General features: G+C 38.1%; 1 protein-coding gene across 5 annotated transcripts in view; it reads right to left on the reverse strand.

The window, feature by feature from the left end:
• Nucleotides 1-24,997, reverse strand: part of LHFPL2 (LHFPL tetraspan subfamily member 2) — a 133,249-nt gene that overhangs the window by 67,382 nt on the left and 40,870 nt on the right. For 3 of the 5 annotated variants that reach the window (XM_042447883.1, XM_042447886.1, XM_042447885.1), the window contains exon 2: nucleotides 1,048-1,115. The exons of 1 other annotated variant lie outside the window; for it this stretch is intronic. The gene's annotated coding sequence lies outside the window, so the exon portion shown is untranslated. Of the gene's footprint in view, nucleotides 1-1,047; nucleotides 1,116-3,938; nucleotides 4,038-24,997 lie in introns of all 5 variants that reach the window. One more of the 5 variants, XM_042447884.1, reaches the window with a different exon arrangement.

Genomic DNA, 24,997 nt, shown 5'->3' on the forward strand with positions numbered 1-24,997 from the left:
AAGGCTAGGAAGAAATGGATTCAAATCCACACTTAGCCTTGAGGATCACTTGGAGAGCTTGGACTAACGGCAATTTCTTAGCCTAAATTTATACTACTGTGACTGGCAGAATTGCTTCCATCTGAGAATCAGTAGGATGGATGGCCCCATCCTCCCCACTACCGTCTCATGTGACAAAGACTGCAGAAAAGGAACTGTGGCGAGACAATGGAAAGGGGACGTCCTTCTACAGTTCCAACACCATGTCGAATTTAGGCCATTATGAGGATAAAATGGGACTCAGAAGAAACAAATAGGCTACCCTGAACCCCTTGAAGAAAAATAGAATGTAAACTAATAATCAAGAAGTGATTAAATAATCTCAATAAATAATGCACTAAGTATGAAACAGCCAAACAAAAACAAGCACAAAATCAAAATGAATAGTCATCCCACCATATCCACGGATTCTTCATCCATGGATTCAAGCATCCAAAGCATGAAAATATTTTTAAAAAATATATCAATTTCAAATAAGAAATCGTGATTTTGCCATTTTAGGTAAGGAACAACATTTCACTATGCCAATGTATTTGATGGGACTCAAACATCCACGGATTTTGGTATCCACAGGAAGTCCTGGAACCCAACTCTGGCAGATACCAAGGACCTGATGTACCTTAAAAGTCTGGGTGGATATAACTCTACAAGTTCAGTTATAAAGAGAAGGAAAAAGAACGGATGGGACAATAGCTGGTCTGCCACGACCTTTCTTTTCTGATATTTGATGCCTGGTCAAGAGACTTCCAGGTTCGTCAAATTTGAAAACATGGGGAGGTTTTTCAAGTAGAGGTAACAAATGAAATGTTAATGTTGTAGATTTCTGCAAATAAACTTTATGATTGCCAAATGATATCTACAACACAAAAGCTATCTGCCTGATTTCCTCCACTCTTTGTGTAATCTGACAGACAAATGCTGTTCGCTGCTGACCATAAAGAGAGATGTTTCCATCTTCCAAGTTCAGAGTTATTTAGCTTATGAAAATGTACCCTGTGTTTTACTCACCTGTTTTGTAAATCACTGTATTGCTCTCCTGGAAAATTTAGGCACTACTTCAGGAATGCAAGACATACCTGGAAAAATAATTGAAGTGCAGAGTAAGAAATGAGTATACCATTCAAGAAATCACTCAGTTCTAGTCTCACATTTCACAGTTCCATGTTGAAAAATGATAAAATAATAGATTGAAACAATACTTTTACTTCACTGAGAAAATTAACATTCTGAATGTTTTGCAAGATGTGAAATATTTGACTGATTCAGCCAGTTCAATATTATGCACAGTTCTTTCCTTTAGAGTACAGTACTTAATTTTAACATAGACTTTCTAAATCGGCACAACAGTCTGAGAAAAGAGCAGTGTAATCTTGAGAATCTGGGAATCAGTCTTCAAGATCCATGTTTTTTGGATTCAAGATGGCAATAGTTGGTAGTACCCAGAGGCATGGATTCCAAGGAAATAGGAGAGCATGAGGTGAGACACAGTGATGCTGGGCCAGATTTGTCATTGCAATTGAAACTATGGGCCAAAACTATTTGTGTTTCCTCTACTGCAATTCTTCTAATTAGCAAGAATAATAAGTATCTATTTTAAGGTTACCAAATATTGTCTTTAATAAAAAGTGTGGTCTTAGGCAAGTCACACACTCAGGGGAAGTCGCAGCCTCAGGGGAAGGTAATGGCAAACCTCCTTTAAACAAATGGTGCCAAGAAAACTCCATGATAGGTTTGCCTTAGGGTCACCATAAGTCGGAAATGACTTGAAGGCACACAGCAGCAGCAGCAGCAGCAGCAGCAGCAGCAACAATGACAACAAAGTATGTGCTCTGAAGCATTCTCTCAGTTTATGGGGACCCCAACAATTAAGCAATTAAAAGGATATTGTATAATAATTGCATACAGCTCAACTTAAAAACAATGTTTGTATTCCTGGACTGACAGTGTTGCAGTTTCTGGTTTTGTTTTTCCTCCTGTTTTCCTTTTTTCTTTATTTTCTTTTCTGGTTGTATTTATTTGTTGTTATTACGTATTGTTATACATAAAAATTAATCATACTAAATATATATAAACTGAAAATTCAAAGGACTCCTTGTTTAGTCTGAAAATCCACATAGCTTTAAGTTTATACTGTCATTTTTAATTGTTTAACTCAAAACTCTGTGACTGTGAAACAATGTGGCTGTATCTGATGACCACATCTTTTTTTATTCAAAAGCCATTACAAAAACAAACCAAGGGAAATGTTATATGTCCATATCAAGTGTCTCTTTTCCTCTTCTTTCCTCCTTAGCTTCTTACCCATTACAAAATGAAAGAGGGGTGTTATCTTAAGGTAGTGAAGTTCACATTATGAAACTGGCAAAGAAATGCCACACATCAGAGAAAAGTTTACATTAAATGCACTTCCATTTGCATGGGCAAATCTTTTCACAACTCAGCTTATGCCTCATACTATATTCTGAGGAACAAAAGCAACACTCAGTTTTCATGTTTATAGGAAACATCTGTCTGAAACTTTTACCTACACACCTCAGACTAAACATATTATTTTCATCTACCAAGAGGTATGGCAAGGGAACTAATGTACTGTTCAACAAACAAGGAAATAGCATTGAACTCTCTGTAACCCCTCTAGAAGAGGACTATAAAGAAAGACAATGTAGAAGCACTCTATCAACTACTGGTTTTAAATATTCATCTTAGAGCATGGAAATCCTAGCATATCTAGCATGAGATTTACAGGGAAGGCCAGTGAGAACTACAAACAGAAAAATGCATGAACAGTCAAAGCTGTTGTTCTGCCTACTTTTCTGAGGGTGTCAGAAAACAGAAAGTTAGTGGTCGCCTGCCCCTTTTATATTTCTCTGGGGAACAGAAATAGCTTAACTTCAACCACACCAATATGGTAACTTAATTTAATTAACTGAATTAATATCCTGCCTTTCTGCCAACAAATAACACTAAAGGAAATAAAAAGTGGCAAAATTAATTATTATTAAATAAATTAAGTGAAACATAAAATGGAATTAAAACATAAAACAAACCAAAAACACAGTTAAAATGGGTCACTGAAAAGAACACAACCCAAACAAGAGTACTTCAGTATGATTTTTTTCAGTTAAAGTATTTTTAAACATATTGCACATAATCCAGACCAAGTTAAACATTAAAGTGATGGCAACTGTAAATGTTTAACTTTGTCTGGGTCTAGTAATGCGGGTTTTCTAAAAACTGTACATCTGAAAAAATTTCTGAAAATCTCCAAATTTTCTCAAAAATATTCCAACTATATTAATAATGATATCTAATTTGGTACAATTGGTTTATGTTACACAGGTTGGGTCTCTCTTATCCAAAATGCTTCCAACTGGAAGCATTTTGGGTTTTGTATATTTTTGGATTTTGGAATAGTAGTAATAATAATAATAATAATAATAATAATAATAATAATAATGTTTATTTCTATCCTGCTTTTCCAATTTGATCAAAGCGGCGTACAAATTCATATAAAATACATAATAATCAGTACAATCAATAAAACTATATATAAAAACAGCATATAAAAACCTAATACTCAGCCAGCTGAGTGGGGGAATCCAGAAACATGTCACAGTCGATACCAAGACAGAGGGGAAAATAACCAAAGTCACATCTCATGGGGGGAAAGCTTGGGAAAAGAAGAAGGTTTTGAGATTCTTCTTAAAAAGGTCTAAAGATGTGGTGGAGTGGAGCTCATCAGGGAGATTGTTCCATATTCGTGGGGCTGAGATGGAAAAGGCCCGTTGCAAGGTCCTCACATATTGCACAGTTGGGACCTCCAGCAAATTTTTCCCTGCTGACCTGAGTGTGCGGGGCGGATTATATGGGGAGAATATTTGCCAACCGCCCACTTTTACCTTGAGAATGAATGACTGGGACCATCACTACTGCTGCCATGTCAAAGATGGAAGTAGGTGGCTGGAGGGCTCCCCAGACATCTCCTGTGCTCAGGTACCCTATATAGAAATAAATGGTGCAGTATCGGTGGGCTGCAGAGAGATGTGGTTAGAGAGAGCAACTTGGATTTCAGGCTGCCCATCAGTGTCTGCAGCTCTTGTTGAGGCCACTCTTCCTGGGTACCATCCCCAATCAACTTCTGATGCCACTTGCTTCCTCCCACCACACCCTAGTGATCAGAAGGTTTCACTCTATTCTTCTTTTCAAAAGCAGGTTTTTGAAATCTCATGTGTGTCTGCAACCAGCAAATACTACACCATTTATAGGTGTAGACATGTTATTGTCTAGATCTCCACAGAGCTCTTCAGCCACCTGCTTCTGCCTTTGAGGCAGCAGTGGTGGCACTCCTGGTTACTCATTCACATCTACCTCCAGCCTCATGTTCCTCTCGAGACTTGCAAATCTACATATGACACTACTTCTGTTGTAGCTCCTGAAGTTTCAAATTTTGGAATATTTTTTATTTCAGAATTTCAAATAAAAGGCACTCCACCTGTACTCAAATACACAGAAAGTGCTATATGGAAATGATTTTACTAAAATATTTGTAATAACATAAAGAGAATAGCATATACTTCCCTTGTATTTAACTGAGTATTACTATACTTGAAACAACACTTTTTAAAGGATGCATATCTATAGAAAACTGTGTCTGATATATATCTATTACTTCCAGTTCAAGTGGAGAAAAAATTGAATACAATTAGGTGAACATTATGTTTCACTAAAGAATGGGTATGAGTCTATGGGCATAAGCAACTTATCACATTTTGTCTTAATTACTTGTATTTATGACTGAGAAGCAAGAAATTTTATGAAATAGAAACAAGCTTAGTGGTGTGTTCATTTGTTAGTCTGTTCCTCTGAACAATTATTAGAAATTCATAACCAATACAGAGGGCCCTTCTTATCTGTGAGAGTTCCATTCTGGATCCCTCCCCACAGATGGCAAAAACCATGACCCTCTGCACTTGTGGCCATTAAAATCAGTGACACTTGCTGTCTGCAGATGCTCAAATCCATGGATGGCAAGCATGCTCACTGTATTTTGCATCTGACTGACCAAAGTATAACAGTTCTGATAACTATAAATATAGAAGACGATGACGACGATAATGATATATCATAAGAACATTTTTTAAAAAAAAAATACATAGCATCAGAAAAATTTCCATTTCTCACATCTCTGCCTGGGTCATGTCCAACCTATAGGAACAAATGGATTATAACTATTGCCCCTATTTCCCCCTATAACTGACCAAACACATTAGCGATAGTGTTGTTGTCATGTGCCTTCAAGTCATTTCTGATTTATGGCAACCCTAAGATAAACTTAGCACATGGTTTTCTTGGCATGATTTGTTCAGAAGAGGTTTGGCTTAATCTGAAACCGTGTGACTTGCCCAAAGACAACAAGTGGGTTTCTATGACTGAGTAGGGATTTGAACCCTGGGGTCTAGAGTCATAGTCTAATGCCCAAACCACTACACAATGCTGGTTTACATGAACAAACACCACTGTATTTCAAAAATAAATGGGGAACCCCATGTACCAAAAAAAGGGGTGGAGAGAGGGAGAGAGAGAGAGAGAGAGAGAGAGATTTAGCAAGGAAAAACCAGAAGGGTTTTCATATATCTTAGTCATATACTGTTATGACTAGATTTAACAAACTGACAGCCTCGCTAGAATGACGAGAACGACCGGCATTGAGGCAGAGTGGGAGCATGGCATCTGCAAGATGCACACCCAACTCCGCTCCCATGCCAGTGTGACTTCTCTGCCCCTGCGTCCAGATGACACAGTGCCAAAGGAATGCTAAAAAGATGCGGCATCAGCAGCTATGGCACCCTTTCTGTAGCAAAAAATGAGCTGCTTTTTGCGGCTGCTTTTTGCACCACGGAAAGGCCAGATCGGGGTCGTGGCATATAGTTGCCACGGCCCTGGTCCGGCACTGAAAGGGGCAGCTGCAGACCACTCTTTAGGCATGGTCTGTTCAGCCCCTAAAACAGCTTATTCTGTTTTACATCGTTGGCGTTTCTTCTTCTGTAGAACCCCCTCAATTTTCACAGATTTCTGAACAGTATGAGAAAAGGTTTCCACCACTTGCTCAAACTATTGTTCTGAAAATATCTGCAGAAATGGTGCTCTTCAAGGCCAGAAAGAGAGCTACTGTACTATTGCAACTGTTTTGAAGGAGTTAATATAGCACTTATTTTTGTAGATGGAGAAAGACCAGCCCAAGGGAAAGTGGGAATGTTAACTGTGGTTTAGAGCTTACCACAAAGAACCTTTTCTTTCCTTTTAATTTTTTGTGTTTGTGTCATTCTAGGCTCACTGTAGAGCCTAGAGTGTTTCAGTGCTGCTAGAGTCAATCCATTATTTTCACAAAAAAATACAGTCTGTTCATTTTATAATAAAATAAACAGAATCTTTATGGTTTCATTGGCTCTTTGTCATCAACTTTAGAAAGGTGGAAAAGATCAATGTTCTTTGTCAAAAGCTGTAGCAAAACATTCTGCCAAGCTAAATCTTATTCTCTGACATGGATCTGTTTGACCATTTTGCCTGGTTAAAACAATTCTGTACAAATGACAAATGAACTACATGAAGTATTCCAGATGAGACCATGTTATTTACCTTGGTATTTATTCTTCTCCTGTCTATCCACTAGTTCATAATAGCCATCACATATGCACACAATATAAATGTATAATAATAATAATAATAATAACAACAACAACAACAACTTTATTACGGCCATTTGGCCAGCACAAATATAAATGTAAATATGCCGCACAGGAGGGGAAAACCAGTCTGTTTCCCATCTCATATTTTGTAAGAAAGTTACCATCAAAAATACGATTTAGGGGCATTTTAAAACTTTTCCTAGGTAACAGGTTATCCTGAGAAGACATTCTTTGTTTTATGCTATCTGCAGAAGCTCAAAACAAGCTCAAGTCTTTGTTTGCTTACGAAATATAGGGCCAAAACCGACCGGCAAAAAATGCTGGCTGTGGGGTGGCGTGGGGGTGTGGCATACACACTGCATATGTCCCAACGCTTCCCCCAAGCAGGTGTCATGCCACCCCACTGACCACACAGCATTTACATGTGCCATGCCACAGAAACCCCAAAAGCCGCTGCAGCGGCAGAAAGGGCACCCTTTTCCCATCCCAAAAAGGAGCAACATTTTGCTGCTTCTTTTGGGGCCAGAAAAATGCCAGATCAGGGCTGCGGCATGCAGTTGCCATGGCCCTGATATGGAGGTCAAAGAGGCAGGATGGCCATCTGTTTCAGCCCATACTCTGATGGAGGATCCAACTACAAATAACACCTTTTTTTTCTCACCAGTGTTTCTTTCTTTCTTTTTTTTTAAAAAAATTATCTTTATTAAATCTTTCAATCTCACCAGTGTTTCAACAGCTTCAACCCCACCATCAACCTCAGCCTGGACTATCTACAAGTTCACGTTCTGGACACCACAGAACAGATACAAAATAGACATATAAGCACCACACAATATCGCAAACCCACAGATTGCTACATGTACTTACATGCCTCCAGTTTCCACCCTGAACACACCCCGAACACCACCATATCCATAGTCTATAGCCAAACCCACTGAAACATCTGCATTTGCTCAGACTCACAATTCCTTGCCAAATTCAAGGAATTAGAGCAAGCATTCCTCAAACTCTGTACCCATCACATGAAGTAAAAACCAAATAAGCAAGACAAGACCTGTAGCCAGGTCTGATCTATTAAGAACAGATTGAAGAGAAAAAAATGATAGAACCCCACAAGTGGTCACATACACCTCCCAACTGAGACCACTCAGGCACATCATCAATGAACTACAACCCATCCTGGACAATAACACTGCTCTTTCAAGGACTCTTGGTGGTAGACCTTCACTCACCTACAAACAGCCCAACCTCAAACAGGTACTTACCTACAGGAGGACACATAGCACAGATGGAGACACAAGTACCAAGCCTTACCACATACCAAGATGACAACTCTGCCTGCACATTTATCCAGGAAATGTCATCACAAGACAGAATGACATCACCCACAATATTAGGGGTACTTTCACGTGCTCATCCTCCAATGTGATTTATTCCATACTATGTCATCAATGCCCATCTGCACTCTACATTGGGTAAACAGTCCAGTCAATGTGCCAGAGGATAAATGGATATAAGTCAGACATTAGTAATGGATTGCACAAAAACCAGTGGCAGAACATTTAACTCTCCCTGGCATTCCATCTCAGACCTCAGAACAGCAGTCCTTGAACAAAAGAACTACAAAGGCAGATTAGAAAGAGAAACAGCAGAACTGGGAGTTCATCTACAAATTACAGTCCCTAAGCAATCAAATGAACAAAGATAATGGCTTCCTGGCACACGACACACATTTCAACACTCTCTGACTCCATCTTCATGAGGCCATCCTACACTCATTTATTCTCTTAACCTACAGGCTAGTTTCTAATCACACACAAAGACTAATTCCTAATGCCTTTGTTCACAAATGACTACTGTTAAAACTGGACTTTGCCACTTCATTTCCATACACAAAGGATTTTGAATTAGAATTGACATTTGCACATACCAATGGCATATATATGTCTGTCCCTGGCTTTCACTCCACCAAATGCATCTCAGGAAGTAGACTTTAGTCTATGAAAGCTCATACTGCCAATTTATTTCTTTCAGTGAGTCTCAAAGGTGCTATAAGATCTCTCTACATACTGATCCTACAGACTAACACGGCTATATCTTTGAATTCCACTGATTTCACTTAACAGTCACAAACTGTTAGGGGCTACAGGGGCTAAATTCAATGCTACTCCTACCTAGAGTAGACCCATTGAAATCAGCAGGATTTATATCAGTTGAGGTATGCAAGACTAGTTCATTTCAGTGAGTCTATCCTAGTTAAGACCAATGTTGCATTTAGCCTGGTTATCTAAGCTTACAATTAGGCCTCCTGATTCAACTACTTTGTTCAAAGACTGAATTCTTAAATCAAACTGCCATCTGGTTTATAATTAAGTTTAGAGCTACTGCAAAGAGTATGTAATATGCAAACTTCACTATAATAAAACATGGCTTTCCTATGAACATTAACTCTTTTTCTTTTCCCCCTTTAAAAAAGGAAATTCCAAAGGGCTTCAACAACATGTAGGAAGTAACTTTTGGCCTCCTGGAATTTTTCACTGAAACTCTAAAGGGGATGTTTACCTGACCCCTATAAGCTTTATAAAACTAATGAAAATGCTGGTTTTAACTCTCTGGAATCTTCAATTTTTTTGTATTGCCTCAGGAACTAAAAGAACAATTGTTGGCTTATCCTCAACTGACTAATACTGACCATTATTTGGTTAGATGTAATCAAGTCTCCAGATTTCTTACAAAACTAAGAAGGCCCTCTAAATCAATGTTGCAAGGCATTTTTAAAGTAACAGTTGTATATCCAAATGTACACTCACTCCTGCCTTTTGAATTCCCAGTGAAAACAAATGGTTACAGACAATTTAATCAGTGAATTGTATGATTTCTTCTCCTGTTTCAATGCCTTCTGCAAGTTACTGCAAAGCAAAATATATTTATATATAACCCCAGATCCATATCATTTGCAATCCCAGATCAGTTGTACTTTTTAATCTAATTTTCTAAGCTTTGATAAGAGTTTTAGGGATTTTTCTTCTTTTTAATTTAGGCATTTTCTAGTGATGGGCAGATAATAAATATTATTAGGGTATTATGTGTTTCAAATATATTTGCAACTCTGTACTGATTCCTTCCTTTTTTCAAAGAAAAGAAAAAAAATCACTTTGAACACAATCTGAATGTCAGGTTTGTATGCCGTGAAGAAGCTTCCACTTTCCACTTTTCAATGGACACTTCATAACAATTTCATTGAAAATGCCTTGTAAAGTTGGTAAATAGCCATAAACGCATAGGTCTGCCCAGGTGCTATCCTAATGGATACATCACTTCAAAAGCAAAAACAAAAACAAAAATAAGTACACAAAGGAAGATAAAACCATAAACCAAGCTGGATGCAGCTCCAACAGTTGTGGTCCAAAACCACAAGAACCTAAGATAAGAAATAGTGAATCAGAACAAGGCCTATCTAGGACAACATTCTGTCTTCATGGTGACTAACTAGGATAAATTCACAACCAGGATATAAATGCAATAATTTGTTATGGTACCAGAAGAAATATATATAAGTAGTACTCACTGATAGCCTTATCCTCTATGAATTTGTCTAATTTGCTTTTGAAGTTGGCCAAGTTGGCTGTCATCAGTACATCCAGTGCATCAAATTCCATTGTTTAACGGTATGCTATGTGAAATAGTGTTTCCTTTTATCTGTTCTGAATTTCCTACCATTCTGCTTAATTGGATGACCTGAATACCTAATATTATGCAAAATCAAGAGAGGCGTTTTCCAAGCCATTTTCTTCTTACTATGAATAATTTTGTTCACTTCTATAATGTCCTCTCTATACTTGGTTAATTTTCTAAACCAAAAAGTTGAAATGTTGTGACATTTCCTCATAGAGAAATTATCTCATACTGTTCATCCTTTTAACTGATGTTAATTCAAATTATTTTCTTATCTCACAGTACTCTGGAAGTAAAAAGAATGCTTCAGAAATACTCCTGTTCCTTGTCTGCTAGTTCTGGTTTTGGAACTGCCTCTGTTACAGATCTGGTGATCTCCCACACTTTTCAGACATTAGTTAAATTTATCAATTTATAATAAGCTTTGGGGAAATGTTTGGGAAACAAATATCTGGACTTTTATTATTGTTCACTTGTATATTTTTACTATAATTTAATATATGTTTATAATTTGTAATTATTTTAGATATTTTTAATTTATGGTTTCACTTGTGTGTGTCTTTAATGCAGATTATTGGCCTCCTTCAGATTTTATGGGGAACCACCAGCTATAAATCAATTTAATGATGGTGATGATGGTAATGACAATGTCATTGTGGGAACAGATAGTTAATTAACTTATTTAGTTAAGTTATTATTCTGATAGCTTTTTCTAGCAATTTCCTTTAATTCATTATATTCCCCAATTAACACTGAAGTTAAGTATATACTTTGGTGAATTAGCTCATTAGAATACATTACAATTCATGGAGGGTTGCCTCTCCCTCTGTCAGTTTGAGGAAAACAGTAATGTCTCTTTCCTCAGCAGAAAAGGTATTAAGATTGGAAGAAACACACCATGTGGCTTTGTTATTAGATAGGATAACCAGGAGGACTAGAGGGGAAGAGGCAAAACAGAGAACCATCTGGGGTCTAGGCTAGAGAAATAGAAGGAACAACAAACAAACAAAACTGAAAAGAAGAAAAAGTGACTCCTTGAATGAAATGGAGGTAAGGCGAGGTGATTTACTTGGAGACTAAGGTCCTCATACATCCATGACACTTTCAGAATGTTAGTACTGAAAGGAAGGTGTCCCTAACCCTACCATGTGCTTATATGGTGTAACATATCTCACATTGCAGTGTTTTAAGATCTGCTGAGGAAGGCTTTCTCTCAGTCCCATCTCCATCCCAAGTGCATCTAGTGAGGACATGAGAAGGAGTCGTCTTGGTGGTTACTCTCAAGTTATGAAACTCCCTTCCCTGGGAGGTCCAGTTGGCTTCCTATCTGCTGTCTTTTCACGAGATTAAATACTGTAGCTTTTTATTTCAGAAAGCTTTCAATTTTTAGTGAAACGAGGGTGCGTATATAGTCTTTTTCACTTTCCCCCTTTCATCTCTTCATCCATGAGTCATTCTCACTTATGCATGCTCACATGGATATTACTTTCTTTCTCACTCTATTTTTGAAATAGTGGTCCAGGCAGAGAACAGACTAGCGCTGAGCTAACAGGAGACCACAGGGAATGTGAAGCAGCAGGTACAGCATGGGTCATATGCAATGGCTCCACAGTCCTGATCTGGACTGCAAGATGGCAGCACCCCATCCCTAATCTATAATGGTTCTCACACTAAATATTTATAGCATTATGACTGCACTTTGTAACTCCCATGGCTATATCTCACGGAATCCTTGTAGTCTGATGAGGCCCACAATCTATTCATCATAAATGCCTTCTTCATACAACCAGAGAGGAGATTGTACACATGGAAATCAACAGATGGTCAACATAAAAACCAAATAGATTACATAATAGGTAACAGAAGATGGACAAGTTCCATTCATGTGGCAAAAACAAGACCAGGCACAGACTGCTGACAGACCATTAATTATTTATATCCAAAATTAGAATTAAGCTGAAGAAGACCACCAAATCAATCATCCTCATATGACTGAGCTGGATATAGCATGAGATGTGACCCATTGGACAAGATGGTAATGCTGACTACGAAAAGGTGGAAGACAGTAGGAAAAGAGATTGGCCACATCACAGATGGGTTGAATAAATAAGTAAGCCATAGTCCTGAAATTGCAAGACTTGAGCAGGGTTTCTGAACAGGGCTGTTAGAGGTCTCTCATTCATAAGGTTGCCATAATTCAAAGCCAACTTGACAGCAAGCAATCTTCTTTAAAACTCAAATTTTTGTGCAAAAGAAAGAGAAATCAGATTCTTTCAATTCAGATTTTTCTATGCACTGAAGAGTGTTCATCTTTCATAATAAGGAATAAGACATTCAAAACTGCTGGAACTCAGATCTTAATGTTGAATATAAAATACAGGACCTTCAGAAACATTTTACTTCAAGCCCTCATCATTACAGTATGTATAATTGCTACTTTGCCATTTTTCTTTCCAACTAACACTATGATGCAAATAACCTGAATGAAATTCAATATATACAACAATCCCAAGGGCACTGTCCATTCTGTAGCAAGCTCTGTCTCAAGTCTCTCTGAGAACATCTGGAGTTGACAGTTTCTGAATTTGTCTGGCTAAACAAAAGATCTCTCTTTCTTTCCTGCCCGTACAAGGAAGGATTTAATGCATCACCAGGGACCAGAAGTCTGAAACTAGATCCAACATTTTTATAAAATGATTCACAGACATTTTAAAGGCAAATAAAAGGATTTCTTAAAGAAAATATGAGTTGAATAAGAGTGGAGTACTAAGTGTTCCTCTCACCTGCCTTTTGCAGGTTTTTTATGGTAGTTATCTACAAGTTGTCCTATCAATCTGTATTTAGCATCCTTCATTTTGGCAGACCTGAAGCTAACAGGAAGATTAGATCAAAGACAGCTATCTTTTAGAATATGAAGAGTGAGATATGCTTAGAATGCAGAAATAAGTAGTTAATTAACTTGTTAAAATAATGCATTAGTTTGCCCTCCTACATGTCTTACTGTAAGTTCCTAGAATTACTGATTAATGCTGAAACAAATCCTATGCTTTACTGGGTTAATTAACTTTAGAATCCAAAATGAATTAAATCTATGAATTCTAAAGTTTAAATTGTTAGAATCCATTAGGGCAGGGTGGCTTTCCCACTACAAAATTCCATAAAACAAGAAGGCTTCAGGAGAAGCTGTACGATTGGAGTAAATGTATCACATGTCTTCCCAGGCAGACTAATCTGCTTGCTATATCATGGCTTGCTTTCTGAAAAAGGAGAAACAGAATAATCTCTGGAACAAGGGAAGAGTAGGGAATCAATTGACATCTGGAATTGAATAGCAATGGGAAAATGGAGAGGAAGGCAAAAAGTGAGTCCTGGACTGGAATAAGAGTGGGTGTGTAGAATGGTTAGTTTACTTAGCAGGACCCTCAAAAAGCTGAGAATTGACATGAATACCAACTGTGCTTCAGACTCATTCAGCTTCCTGTCCAAAGCTTCATAGTCTGAAATGATCTGCTCAAAGGGGGTTCTTGGCCATGTCACTAGTACCCACATAAATAAGGAGAAAGGAGTGTTCATCAAGATCTGTGTTCTTGATGAGTTGGGCAATTTGTCAATGACAACATGGATATGTGTACCAGGAAGACAGCCCACTTCCCAATTCATCTTGTCAGGCTGGCACACAGGTCCCTCTATACCACGGAGCCCTTAACTACTAGCATCTTTCTGTACTTCTTGTTGTGGTTGATGGTTATCTTGACTCCCTCTTTGGCATGCAGTAGCCCTTGTTTCTGGTTTTCTCATAGAATCATAGAGTTGGAAGACACCACAAAGGCCATCCAGTTTAACCCTCTGCCATGCAGGAAACCACAATCAATCAAAGCATCTCTGATGTTAGGAAGGATCAAATTAGGGGAATTATACGAGAGGCGTGTCCTAACAACGCACGCAGTGGGATCGTGTCCCTATGTGTATACCAGAGGTCATCTAGTCCAACCCCAAGTGATAGAGACTCGGATGCCAATGGAGGTGCAATTAAAGCCACACAACAAAAGGGATCACACACGCACACACACATTCAATGCTAAAGCAAGGGAGGGGTGAGTTTGGGAGTAAAGAAAAAGGATAGAGGCACCATTGGGAATATTTACCTTCGAAGTCTTCTCCAAGGCGACAGATTGAGGGATGGTGGATGGTGAGACACGGTCGCGAGAACAGGGAAAGAAAGCGGCGGCCGCAGTGGCTAGGAGCTGAGTTCCGGCGGGCAAAGCTAACTAGAGGCCTGAAAAGATAGTGAGCTTGGCTTCGCTCAAGTGATTTCAGCTGAGCACAAGGCTCCAGGACCGCAAGCTCGGAGCGAAATGCTCTACAAGCAAGGAACTCAGGCTCGGAACTTACTGCTCTACAAGCCCACTGAAGGGCGAAAAGTGGGGTCCTTATATACTGCTAAATCGAACCTCAGGCTATGGCAGCCTGGCGGACAAAAGGCTTGATGACTTATCTTTGTCTAAGCTGAAACTTACACAATGGATACACAACGCATAGGTCTGCCACTTATTCAGGGGGAGTGAATACCTTGATGGTTCAGCCGTTAATCTAATCACTGGCTCATTAAGGAGGGAGCCATAGCTATTGTCCTCCTTGTCTCAGGTAGCTTGCAAATCCGGTATAGCAACTCCCAAAACTGCTGCTGAAAGGTTTAAATCTACCTTTTTTCCTTGACCATGCCTAGCAAGGGTTTGCTGGCTACGTGGTCTGCTTGCTTTTGGGATAATGGCAGCTAGCAATGAGGTCATGGCTTCAGACCGCATGGCACCCAAAATTTATATAAAACCATACTTGATAACACTGACATATGGCCATCCAGCTTCTGTTTAAAGACCTTTAAGGAAGGAGACTCCACCATACTCTTACTGACAGCTCTTACTGTCAGGAAGTTCCTCCTAATGTTGAGGTGGAATCTCTTTTCCTATAGCTTGCATCCACTGTTCCATGTTCTAGTCTTTGGAGCAGCAAAAAACAAGCTTGCTCCATTGTCAATGTGACACCCCTTCAAATACTTAAACAGGGCTATCATATCACCCCTTAACCATCCCTTCTCCGGGCTAAACATACCCAGCTCCCTAAGTCTTTCCTCATAAGGAATGGTTTCCAGACCCTTCACCATTTTGGTCACCCTCCTCTGGACTCACTCCAATTTGTCAGCATTCTTTTTGAACTGTGGTGCCCAGAACTAGATACAGTATTCCCAGTGAGGCCTGACCATAGCAGAATAGAGTGGCACTACTACTTCCCTTGATTCTAGACACTATATTTCTATGAATGCAACCAAAAAGGTGCACCCCACCAGCTCAAAAGTTTTCTGCCTCTCCCCACAAGCTTACAGCACAAGATTAAAAGAGTTAAACAAGAAAGTATGAAGACACTTGGAAAAAAATAATGACCTTGTTACATACCAGGTCTTTTAAAGTGGAGATGTCAGTGGCTAGAGTCACTGCTGCATGGAAAATCTTTGTAGATCACATTTCATGAGTAGAAGTGGGGAGGCAGAGGGTTTACTTCTACACATCCTTCCTTAGTCTATATTAAGTTTCTTCAGAGAAATTGTAGATAGAGGAATGCACACAGGGAAGTCTGTGCAAGAATGAGTATTTTTCCTAAGCTGCTTTAACATGCCTTTTGAAGTTATTGTTGCAGCTGCAGTATCCTGTGATTTGAGTGCTTTGGGGAGGGTAGATAAATGATAAGTCTGAAGATAACATGGATGTTCAAAAGAAATTGAGAAAGAAGGGAAAACTGAGAAAACTGATTGAGTAAAAAGGACCAAAAGGTATCCAGCTATTATAGAAAGTATTCTGTCTTAAAATTCAAAAGAAATATTAAGCAACCCACAGGCATGAGCCTCTTTTCACTGAGCATACTCTCAGTCCTATGCAAAGACATTTATACATTTTAGACCTTTAATGACAGTTCTAATGTTTAGTAGTGCTTTTTGTAAACTGGAAATTTTTGTTTATTAAAGACTGAGTATTAAACAGCTGTTGCAGAAAGTACGGTATTTTAACTAGGATGTGCTGTATTTTTCTTTCTAATATTTAATTGGTAGCTCTCTGACTTGCGTAGTTAATAGCATAGAGTCATAGAATCCTTTATTGAATTTTTTTTTGACATCATTATTTTATTTGTTTGTTTGTTTAATACCCTAGCTTCTCCTGGGATGGGGCCAATGACAGTTATTATGTTTTAACTTCTTTTTAAATTGTTGTAAATTATTATTTCCATTTAACCATTTTAAATTTAAATTTAATTTGATTTACAACTTTGTATTATTCTTTGTTTTTATTGTATTAGCTCATTTTAGGTGCCATATTGCGAGCAAGACAGCATATGAAATACAAATATAAATGAATAAATTATAAACAAAGTTGGTAACTTGGATTACTTATGCTCGGATTATATTGATTTACAATTTAATTAACCAACTACTGATCGTGCTTATGTTATAATAAGGATAATCAATGCTGGAAGTCCATTTGCTTTAATGAACAAATGTCAGTCTGCAATTCAACTGAAGATTTGATCATTCAACTTCCAGTCTGTTTAGTAAAATAATCTGGCATGCAGCAATCAAAACACTCTAAAATTGTTCTTGCCAATAATATCACTTCTGACTATTTTAAATAGGTGTTTCAGATCAGAAAGGTATTCACTCATATATACTGAAAATGTAAAAAGCTCTTTATTATAATAGTTTCCTTTTGGGAGAAACTATTCCTATTTTGGAAAAGATGGGGAGGAATACACATTTTGTCAAAGTCGAGCATATGGAAATTCCAAGATGAACCTATGATGACATTTTCTTGGAAAGATTTGTTCAGCGAGGATTTGCCATTGCCTTTCTCTGAGGCTGAGAGAATGTGACTTACCCAAGTCTCCCAGTGGGTTTTCATGGCCAAATGGGGATTCAAACCCTGGTCTCCTAGAATCTCGGTCAACCACTCAAGCACTACCCATGCTGGCTCTTGCTTTAGTCTTTATGAAGGAAGAAACATATGATGAGTCATTTAAGAGCACTGATTAAAAAAAGGTCAAAGATTAGAATAACAAAGGTGCATATTTTATTTTTGTGGTGGAGAAGAAAACAATTTAAATTAATTGAGGTACAGATTACCCTTGACTCTATGCTATTAACTACACAAGTCAGAGGAGCTACCAATTAAATATGAGAAATGGGAAAACCTGACCCAGTCCTAGAATATGTTATATTTTTCTTTTAAAAAGCAGATGGGATGTTCTACTGAACTACAGACTTCTCAGCTTATTTTCAAAAACTTCTCTGAACTATTAATAAAGCTAAAGATCAATCTTTATTTTCTAAAGAAGAAAAAAGAATGACTGATAGCAGTAAGCAAAGTAGATAAAGAAAAAAAAACTGCTACAATACTGGACACATTTTTGTTTCCTTATTTGATAAAGCACACAAAATGAGAGCAGCTGATACTGAAATAACATTGTAGCCTGATGTTCAATAAGCTTTTGACCTCATTCTCCTACAGAATAAGCTGGTGAGATACTTGAGTAGCTACAAACACTGGAGTTGTTAGGTTAAGGATTCTGCATCCTGTGTGGAATTTGTTCCCAGTCAGTTTGAGACACAACAGTATATTGTTATATGTCCAAACTTGTTGGCAAGAATATGGTGGAGTGCCGTTTTTAATATGGGAGTTATAAAAAGTAGATTGCGAAGTAGCAACTGGGTTGAGTGGAAGGCAAGAGTACTTACTATTCAGTTACAAAGTCAAAACACCTAAGTTTATGAATGAAACTAGACCTAATGCATCACAGCTTGTCAATGATCTGGTTCACAATATATCACATTTCCTTATTATTTTTAACAGCAAAACATTATCACTCATAGATCCCAAGAGATTTCATTTTGAAACACTGGGAGGATACAGAGAGGGGAAAAGGGACAGCAAGACGCCACCCCTTTTTGCCCCCAATGGAGGCTGCAGTAACCAAACCGTGTGGCCCCGGGAGCCCTAAAATGTAGCGTTGCGCACACAGCACCATTGGCGTCCATGTGGCGCAATGCCATTTGGACACTGCACCACACATTCATCATCATGACGGCTCCTGTGTGGATGGGGGTGAACCATTATGGGGTGGTAGGACTCGGGAGCATGTGGAAGCTCCACTCTCCTGAGCCCTAAAATCGGTCCCAGGCTGCTGCTTTACGCCAGTCTGTACTGGGCCTGAGTCTTGTATAGAGATGATGCTCTCCTTGCCAGTTAACAAGCCCCATCCTTCCATATGTCAATTGCAGCACATATGTTTTTATGGAAGAGAAATACATAAAATTATTTTTATTTAGTTTTGAATAAAAAGGAGTGAATTGTTTCCCTCAACTAGGCAACCTCCCCAAATCCATTACATGTCCAAGATGTAATCAAAGTTACCACTTAGGTAAAAGCATGTGCACTGATTTGCTAGTCTATTAAATATACCTATCAAGACCTTATTACACAATGTGGATTCTCACTTCATCTTAGATGAGTAAGATCCTTAAGACCAGTGACAACAGAAAGGTAGGTACTGGAAATGGCCCCACAGTCATGATAACACTTGGAATGTGGATCAAGGAACCACTGAACTGTAATCTCTACCTCTAGAGCCTGCACCGTCTGATAAATACAGCATATCAGCAGTCCACATCCATCCAACTGAGGCAATAAGCCTTCTGGAAAACCTCAAGAGATGAGTCTTCAAGAGGCCTGGTTCTTTAACAGCTCAAGGAGATGGCCAAAGGTGAGGGAGGCTCAATTTTCCTGGAAGCATGCTCACTTGGAATTATTTATTGTCTTGGCATGCCCCCACTGTGCCTTGTGGACATCTTCTCAAGATCACAACAGGACAATACCTTAACATTTAACAGTGTTACTTTTATGGAAGTAATCCCATTAGAAGACAAAAAGAACCTTCTTGTAGTGTCTTCAATTTTATTTGGGCAGCCACAAAATGGCTCCTCTAAGGCACACAGTCAGTTATAAAATGGTGGTGGCTTCCAACATTTACTCTCAAAAATATATCACTGCCTATTCAACTTCAATGAAGGAAATGTTTCTGTATGGATGATTCCAGAACAGATGCCTATTTGAACCAATAAATGTATAGCTACTTGCCTTAGAAAAATACTTTTATATAGTATAGTATTTTATATTATATAGTATATATAATATACTTTTATATTATATAGTATAGTATATATACTATATAAAATACTTTTATATAGTATATATAGTAGCACTATGTTAAAAAAACACCTGAATAGAAATCTTCCCATTTCTTTTTTGAAAATAAATGAATAAATAAAATACAACACATGCCACAACTTTCTTCTACAAAGTAACATTTAAAGAGAAACCACATTGTACTTGATTTTTTTTCCTTTCTTACTTAATTTCAATTTTTGATTTAAATAAGTAACCAAAAAGAAAAAGACTGAGATCACAAGTCAATAGAGGAACAGGAAAAATACATTAAACAGTTTACAGTACTTAGTGACTCTATTAGATAAATTAGCACCATTTTAACTACTGTATAACATTCCCTAATAGGGGGAAATCAGAATACTGATTATAAACACATATTGAGGACACACTTCCTTGGCTAAAACGTTCAGCAAGTAAACAACTTTTAAATGGAGTGGCAAACCCTAATTTTGCAAAACAAACACATTACAGTATTCAACCAAAAAGAAAAAAAAAAAGAAAAGAAAAGAAAAAAGAAATGTGTTGTTTTTTTTCCTGGTTCAACACAATGTTAATGGGATTTCCATTTCTTTCCTGTTTTAATTTTAAGAATGGATCTTCTGATAAACCCTTCCTTCTGCTGTTTCTATTTCTGCTAAAAAGGTCAAGGATTTGTTCTTGCACAAACTGTGTGACCAAAAAGAAGAACAAGAAGAAGCTGAACATATAAATTATACAATTAAAGGCAAGGTTATTTAAGATGTGATCTTGTACATAATTACAATTCACATACACTGAAAATCAATGAGACATGTGGGTGTCAACTGATTGTGCAGAAGCACAATAAGGCACAAAAATTAATGGTACTTTAATAGATCTTGGCTTCTCTTTTAAAGCACTAGCCCTCAGAGAAATTAGCTTCATGCACCAAAAACAGGACACAAACTATTTACAGCCAGATATATCTCTGAATCTCTAAGCTGCAGGGAAATTACATTTTGTCTGCATGAAAGGACCACACTTGTTTAACTGTTTTCTGCTCTGGCACCTGTGGGCTTTTTGCAGACAAAGCATTTTAAATAAGAACTACAACGCTGTAAATTTTTATACAACTACACATAGAAGAAAACACATTCTTAAAACAAGTGTCGCATGTAATGACCAGATGGAGAATGGATTAGGCTTCCAGAGGTATTCCACCCCCTGCTTCCCCACCTTGTTTCCTCCCCTCCATTCATCACTCAGAAAAACATCAGTGAGCTTCCAAACCAAAATCCAATAAGTACGTACTTCAGTTTGGGTTTGGAGGCAAAATATGGTTTAGCAAAACCTGGAGCAACAGATTGCTAAAACCAGGTTTGATGAAAAGGTGCACATGAACTTTAGATATGCTCACAATTGTTGGTCCATGGTTTGGCCATTACAGCCTGGGCTTTTTTTCACAGAGAAGACCAAAGCACCTTTCCTAAAATTCCTAAAATCAAGAAAGTTGCACATTCACTTAATTACTTTTTTCTCGCCTTTCAAAACCAAGAGATAATGTCTCATCCATTCATCCTTCAGGAAACATTGCTGAAAGATCATGGAAAGGAAGCAGGCATTGGAAAATGGTAGAAGAGCAGCAGTTGGTAGACTGATGGAAACAGAAGTGAGATTGGCACCATGGAATAAACAGGCAAGTTTTCATCAGACAAGATTTTACCAGGCAAAACTGTTTCTTTTACTGCTCTGCACTGACACTATCTCATCATATCCGAGTGTAATTGACAATATTAATATTTGTTTGTCTTTAAACTGCTATTAACTATATACTTAATGAGAAATACAGTCCAGGGGATCGTTCACACTATGATTTGAACTGATTTGGAGATCGGTTTATATATGCCTCATTCACACTTAAATCGATTCCAGGCCCAACTGTGTTTGGTCTGAATTGTGGTGAATTGTGGTTAAATGGCGCAATTCCAAAAAGAATAACTTATTTTGGAAATGGATCTTTTGGCAGTTCTTTTGCAAAGAATCAGAGATGAGCACCACCCCCTACAGTTGGACATGACTAGACATGACTAAGGGAAATGTTGACCTTTAATATTACTTTAGAGCAGAGGTGGGCAAATGTGGAAGATTGCCAAGGGGGAGGGAGAATAATATCCCTCCACCAGATCTTAGACAGTCATACCCCCACCGCACTTGCTCCTGCAAAAATAAATATAAATTTTGCCACAAAGGCCCTCTAGGGAACATGTGGGTATGTTTTGTGGCCTTCCTGGACCTGTAAAAGGCATTTGGGGGCATTCTGAGGAAATTTATTTTTAAATTGTGTAAAATTTCATTTTGACCTCTGGGAAGCCCAGAGGAACTCCAAATGTGGTAGAAATTTTTCCACATCCCCTAGAGATCATTTTTGAGCATTTACGATCCCCGGAGCAGTCATGGGACGGCTAAACTTTGCCCATATCTACTTTAGATAATTAATTGCTTTATAAAGAGTGTTCTAGCAAATACTACATTGTTAAAATTCAGTCTAAACATATCAGACTCTGATACTAACTTATTATTAGAACAAAAAGCTTTCCCCCTCCCTACTAATGCAACATAGCTGGGATATTGCCACCTTTCCAGATGTTTTGATTTCCTCGAACTATAGATTTGGAAGATTCTACAATGACCATCCAGTTCAACTATTCCATTCCTATTGTTTCCTTCTTATTTCTTAGCCCTAGAAGTCTCCTCTGCTATAATTTAGTTAAAATGTACTGTTATTACACAATTACATATGTATGAGCTAATGCCAGTTACTGCTAAGTAGATTGCCAAAAAGATTACTCAGGGTGCAACCAAGTATCTTTTCCAGCTGTTCCACTGGTGGTGGTTGTTGTTTTTAAGTTGTGCCATTTTCTACTGTCTTAAACAAAATACAATAATTGGCCCAGAGGGAACTGATTGAAGTTTAGGTCAGATGCTCAGTACTTTGCTTAAAAATTTTTCTAAATTTATTTTTTACTGCTATTGAAATCTGTGTATTCTGTTTGGAAAACAGAATGTGTCTTATTCATCGCAGTTAGATTTATAAAAATTCAGCATCAATGTCAAAGCCTTAGTGAAAGGTTACACATTACTGTATGGTTCATTTACAATAGCTTGGCTTTCCAAAAGTGTTCACTGCTGTTTTATACACACTATACACAATGCATCCTTTGAAAACCACCCAAAAACTTCAGGTCATCCAACACAGGGAAATAACCCTGTTAACTGAAGATGCCCAATAATGGTCATGTTCCCTAACTATATTGACTACTAGCCCATTTCTGAATTCAAAGTCCTAGTTTGCAGAGGTTGAAAATACAAAGGCTACAGCAGATCACTTAACTATTTTTGCTGCCTGCAGATGCTTCCGGGGGGGGGGGGGGATTGGGGAGTAAAAAGGAGACATGATGCTTCTGGAAGCTTCCAGGAGCAATGCTCTGTTAAAGTAAAGCATAGGGTCTTTGCTTTAGGTTGGGAATGGGTGGGAGAGGTGCTTTGCATTGTTTTTCCTTCTGAGGTGGAATTTCTGGTTACCTCTGGTTTTGAAAAAAAAGTCAAATCACATTTTTAAGGGGGTATGCATCATGGCTGACCTATGTGAGGCAAAACTGACCTCAGGACCAAAGCTGTTCTAAACAACTTAGATTCAAGTTACCTGGAGGTATTTCTCCACCCATATCAGAACTTCCACCAGCTGTACCAGGCAAAAAAAGTAAATCAAAGAAATATCACATACAGGTCCTTACCAGTGGTGGCTCCCTATTTGTGGATTAGTCTCCTCAGAGGCACTCATCTGACACCTATGTTCTATTCCAGATAAAGGTACCTCTTTATTCTCTGATGCATTTTAAGAACTGTTATAATGTTCTATTTTGATTCTGGTGTGATTGCTTTGTGTGATATATGATTATGTGTTGTTAGCCATCTTGACTCTGATTATAAATGAATAACAACAACATTCTCTCATTATTGCTTTTATCTTGATTTTATTATACATGTTGGTTTTATCATCATTTAGTGTTTTGTATTTTATGTTTATAATTTACTTTTAAATTATTCGGGTAATTACAGTTTAATTAATAAATAAGAATTATTTTAGTTGCTTTCTCGCGAGTGCTTTGAAAATGTTTTTTTAAAGACGTCTATACAGATATTTGGCATCAGGTTTTGCTGCAGTTATTTTTTTAAAAAAAAGCTTTATTGTTTCATCACAGTTAAGATGAAAGTTCCAATTCTCTACAGATAAAAATGATTTCCAAGTTTAATTCTTTATCCACTTTTCAAATCTGCCTCAAAGGCTTCAGTAGACAGCAAGTCCATTGTTCTGTCGGCTTCATGCTGCACAGTACTCTGATCCAAAGCACAAATGGAATTCAGCTTTCCCACTTCCCTTCCCCTGATCCAAGGGGTGGGAGAATTCCACAGGGTTGTTATTTTCTGCCTACCAGAGCAGAAAATGGGTAGATGGGGGGAAACATTCTCTTATGGAACTGTTTGGTATCTCCCTTAAGATATACTTCATGTGGATTCCCTTCTCAGTTGCAGTCTGTTTTGTTTTTATAGTTTTTTTTTGGGGGGGGGGGGTTCGGGCTATGTGGCCATGTTTGGTAAGAGTTCATTCCTGACGTTTCGCCAGCATCTGTGGCTGGCATCTTCAGAAAATATTTGTTTTGTTTTTGTTTTTTCCTTAGTCATACTTAATCATACACATTTAATGTGTCTGGATATGACCTATACACATGCTACTTTTCCTTCTGAAAAAGAACTCACTGAGGTGAAGGGCCAACAATTTAAAATAAATCCTTCATTATGTGTGTTTATAATCAGTATTCTGATTAAAAGCACTGCCTTATTATTTTGTAACCAGAAGTACCAGCTTCACCTGACTTAGAAACCACATCATTCTCTCCCTACCTCCTCTCCTCACTAACTCTTTCAATTTTGTTCTTTCTCACTGGTGCCCATTCAACAATTGGGCAAGCTTATTTTCTATTACTCCAGAGACTAGGGAGTGTCTCAGATGTGGTAAAAGGAGAGGCCAAAGGCTGCTCTGGCCCCAATTGCTCCAGGACTATGGTGATCAGATGTTGCAGTCCCAAAGTTGGCCACTGCTATGGTCCCGGACAAATCATCGGCAGGAGCGGCTTTTTGTCAGTCCTTTTCAGGGCTGCTTCCAGCAGCTTAGGAGTGACTTCCAAGTAGTTTAGGGGCATGTGTCATTTGAACATCAAACCCACAAAGTGCCTGGAACATGCTTTATCTGGCCCATGTGTTTTGGGCCTAAGACATAGAATGATGAGTTCAAGCTACAGGAAAAGAGATTCT

The sequence above is a fragment of the Sceloporus undulatus genome, chromosome 2, assembly GCF_019175285.1.
Source record: "Sceloporus undulatus isolate JIND9_A2432 ecotype Alabama chromosome 2, SceUnd_v1.1, whole genome shotgun sequence".
In the NCBI taxonomy this organism is placed as follows: Eukaryota; Metazoa; Chordata; class Lepidosauria; order Squamata; family Phrynosomatidae; genus Sceloporus; species Sceloporus undulatus.